We start from the raw sequence: 4,853 nt of genomic DNA, 5'->3' as shown, positions 1-4,853 counted from the left end.
GGATGAGCTACAAATACACACAGAACTGCTGCGTTATGAACTTCACAAAAGCCTGGCTGGACACACTTATCAATAGCAGCTAGGGCTAGCTAACTGTTAGCTGCTAGCTGTTAGCTAGATCTGTGTGGTAGATTCCTTAGCCGGGCAGGCAGCCTTCGTCCCCGCCTTCCTTGCCACCCACAGCCGACAACAATTCCCCAAGCTGGTGATGGTGTGGTTGTTGTCAATTGCAGCTAACAGCTAGCAGCTAACAGCTAACTAGCACTAGCTGCTAACAAAGCTACCCACTGGCAAGAACAAGACAGAGTAGGTGAATTAAAACAATGTCTGACTTGATAACGCATCTTGATGTTACATAAGAAACATTAAGAGAAAAAAAAAAATAAAGTTGGTTATTTCGAGTCACATAAAGGAAGCATCATCTTCTATCGAATGACGGTAGAAAAAACAACATTAGAGCGTCATCTATAAGAATCTATTAATAACTTCGTTACCCATTTAAGAGTGAGCCAAATTAAATTTCAGACAGCACTGCCACAAATGACAGCCGAGTAGCAGTAAAGCAACGTTCATTCACAAATGCTTAGCGGTGACTTTTTTTTACCGTCAATGTATGCAAAGGAGCCTTTAAAGCCTGCTTTCTTCCCCTCCTTCCTTGCCTCTTCAACAAGATGCCCCATTTTGTTTCTGATGTCCTAGGTCTCCCGAGTCAGATCTTCATACAGCTTTACAGCTTTTTATACAGAACGGCATTCTCCTTTTCTAAGACGTCAACTTTGTACTGCACAGATGAAACTTCACATGTCACGTCTTCAATTTGTTTTCCCATAGAGTCAAGGACATCAGTGACTCTTTTAATGGAGTTGGTGTTGTCTTTCACCGTTACTTCTAGTGACAGAAGTCTTCTGAGTGACTTTTTCCATTCTTTCTTTCCGAGTTGGACACAGGCTCAGAGTCATTGTCGTAGCTTGTTCATAACTTCGATTTCTTTGCTGCTCGCGGTTTAGGAGTTTGTGGTGAAGGTTCTAACCCACAACTCGATTTGCTCTGATAATGTTGAAGTATTTGATTCAAATTGGTCACTCTGGGATTTCTTGGCATAAGAATTCATTATGGAATGCATACCTTCCGCTTCTTCCATGGCCCAAAAGATTTTCAAAAGAAAAAAGAAAAAAAGAAAAGAAAAAAGGGCACTTATTGAATTAGTCTCTTAAAAAGAAGTTAGGTCAGTTTGACTGCACGGAGTTAGCAGGTTGCTTTAACCTTCTGGACAACTAGCTAGCTTACTTGGCTATCAACTTTTGTTAAAAAATAAACTAAAGAAAAAAAACACTCGAATAAGAAGCTCTTCTTGTGAGTTGTCATCTTGATAAGTTATTTTTCCATAGGGTTTCTTATGTTCAGCTCTTAGTCATGTTTAGTTGTTCAAAATGTTGTTTTTTTCCTCACCCTGCCGAGCCACTCTGTCTTTCTCTATCACTCTGATCCATGGTAATCAGCCACCAGTGTTGGAAAGTTACTTTTAAAAAGTAACTACTTACAGTTACAAGTTACTTCTTCCAAAAAGTAACTAAATTAGATACTCAGTTACACATTATAAAAGTAACTAGTTACTTCAGAAAGTAACTAATGCATTACTTTCAAGTAAATATTTAAATGCTCAAACGTGACCCCACCTCCACCCCTCTTTAATGCCATTACCCCATACCTGTCTCTCGTTGACTGACTCGCTTGTGTTGTTTGTTGTGTTTCCGACTGCGTGCTTATGGACACCCGCCCAACTCTACCTCTGATTGGCTTACCATGAAATGTTGCTCAACCTCAGCCAATCCTCAGCATTTATGCGCTTGTCTCGTGCACTGCCCACTAACCAAGGAAGACAAAAAGAATTTGCCTCTCGGCTCAGAGGCGTAGTTGGTCTGATGAAAATAACAGCTTCAATTATAGTAACGTGCTGCATTTTTCGGCAGTAACGGTAACGGCGTTATTAAGATGGGAAGAATCAATTAGATTACTTGTTACAGAAAAAAGTAATGTCGTTAGTAACGCGGTTATTTTCTTACGCTGTTATTCCCACCACTGTCAGCCACACAGCTTAAATTGATAGCAGCTTAGTTGTGACATGCACAGATTCCCGTTTTGAGAAATAGTCGGAGAGAGAGATAGACGCTAAGCAAATGAACTTCGTGAGGTTTAGCCAAGGGGGTAAGCCTCTCTTCTCTAAGCGGAGCTCCTATGGCACCATTTTGATGCTAACAAGCCATCACCCGCCGTTAGCATTCCATTGACTGACATTCATTTTGGCGCCACTTTGACAGCAAATAACTTTACATCTGAAGCGTTTAAAGACTCTATTTGTCCATTGTTTATTTCTAAAGAAACACAACAATGTATAAAAGGCTCCATTACCTTGTAGCTCACGTTATGGCTCCATAGCAGATGTTTTTGCAAAAACGATTGTGGTATAACCACGCAACACAGTAGAGGAATTACTGTTAAGTACAGTGTAAGCTCGCAGACAGTGTTGTAGTATGAAATCACCTACTGTGAATAGCCATTTGCGTTAGCACAATTGCAATTATCCATTAGCATTGCTTTCGTACTGTTAGCTTTGAATGTGAAATAATTGGGTGAGACAAGTTACTGCTAATTTGCCTTGAAATAGTGTATGTACCTACTTGCTCAGTAAATTTATTTGAATCAAGAGACGGACATTTGTGACTGTAAAAGAGAGAGGATTGGGGAAGCTCCGTGGGACCACACAGAGAGCGGTTTTCCATCCTGCTGGTGTGATCTAGTCTGTTGCTGTTGTTTTCTTTTCCGGTGATTGTCTCGCTGTGGATGTCTGAGGTTGCATGCCTCTGGAAAAACTATGAGTTATGTGTCTTGCTCAAGGACACATTGGTTGATGTATCACAGTGGGATTCAAACCCTGGTCTCCCACACCAAAAGCATGTGTTTTAGCCACTGTACCATCACCATGTAGATTGACACTTAATAGTATACTGTATATATTAAGTAGGGATGAGCGAGTACAGCGTTATCTGTATCTGTATCTATTTACCACATGAATTATCTGTATCCAGATCCGTACTCTGACTGGGCGGGGCCTAAACCAGAAGTGGTCAGATTTAACCCTAATTGGGTCGGGTTCTCTGAAATGTGGGGGGCTTTAACCGTTATGTTTTAAGCATGCAATTATATGAGTTGATCAAAAATTGTTATTGTATTGCTGATTAGAAAACTATTTACATGACGCATTGAGCTTCAGATCATGGTGTTGTCTGGTAACAAACAATATACAGAACGTTTTGCACAATGAATACAACACATGCGGTTGCAATTATGAAGTAAAATGTATGAACAAGGTTTTCATACTCAGTAAAACTCTAAACATCTTTTTTATAACTTGTTATTTTTTTATGATCTGTGTGATTTTTTTATTTCCACACCAGTATATGTGTGTGTGTGTGTTTTGTGTGTGGTGTGTGTGGGTGGTGTGTGAGTAAGAAAGAGAACAGAGAGGCGGGGGGCGGGGGGCAGCTGCCAGTAAAAAAAATCTCCGATAGCAGAGACGCAACGGGAGTTGCATTTAAACCAAGCAGCAGTTCTGAGACCCACGTTCACCAGAAATCTACTGGTTACTATGTAAGGACTACAAACCCCACGTTCACGAAATCTACTGGTTACTATGTAAGACTACTAACCAAGTTAAAACAAACCTAAAGCTGAAGAAACCCTAAACGTTAACGGAACAGATCCGCAGACCCGACTGCCTGCCACGGAGCGGGAGCGTAGAGCGAGCGAGAGAGAGAGAGAAGAGAGAGAGAGAGAGGGAGAGAGGGAGCGCATTTCTCCTTGTTCTGTGTGTGTGATTGATCCGAGCGGTTTTTAGGCGGGGGGGGGGGGGGGGGGGCGCTGTGACTATCACAGAACGCAGCGCGGCCAGTTGAGGAGTTGTATTCAATCCGAGCACGGATATTGACTCATATTACTCGGATAATACTTGTACTCGGCAAATGCTTTATAATCTTTATCCGTACCGGATACTCGTTTCAGCCGGATACTCGGATCACCCCTAATATTAAGGCTGCACGATCAATCTAATTGCAATGTCACTCTGTGTAATTACATAACTGCAAAAATGCGTGACTTCAAGTCAAGAAAAAGGTTCGCTTGACACTCTAGTTTTTGTGTGGACTGCAGTCTCCATGTTTGGTTGTAACACAAGCAGCAAATGCGCTACCAGCTGGAGTGAAGCAAAGCTTGTACGGAAGTGAACCTTGAATTTCTGTCACTTCCAATGATTTCACTTTCTCTCTGTACCCTAGTGACTCCCCATCCGCTCCATCTACAACTACCTGCAAAGGAGATCACATTCTCTGAAACAGTGCTGATCCCGTTCCACTTTTCCCCAGGAGGCTGCGGTGTCATCCATTGTTTTGAAAGGTGGCACTTGACTGTCAGCTCTCCATGTTTTACTTAGTGGGCTAAATGTTCAGTTGTATGTTAAAGGGGTGATAGAATGCAAAACCGATTTTCCCCTGTCATATGTGAATACCGACAGTTTGGTGGGTAAATAGGACATACATAGAAGCTCAAAATCCCATTGACATGCCTTTCCTCTGAAAATCTCACATTTTGAAACTGCCACTGAAAACGGGCGAATCCCAAACAAAGCCAAAAGATGACGTCATGATCTCAAAACCTATAGCTTTGTAACGCCCATGGATGTGTTAGAAGAACGGTCCCGCCCCAACATTTACATAAAGGCCACTGACCTGAGACCAGTTCCTAATGGAGCTAGCGTTAGGTCAATTAGACTGCTCGTGTAGTTTGACGGGATTTACAAA

Source organism: Etheostoma spectabile, chromosome 15 (genome assembly GCF_008692095.1).
Source record: "Etheostoma spectabile isolate EspeVRDwgs_2016 chromosome 15, UIUC_Espe_1.0, whole genome shotgun sequence".
Classification (NCBI taxonomy): domain Eukaryota; kingdom Metazoa; phylum Chordata; class Actinopteri; order Perciformes; family Percidae; genus Etheostoma; species Etheostoma spectabile.
This window is presented reverse-complemented; position numbering follows the sequence as displayed.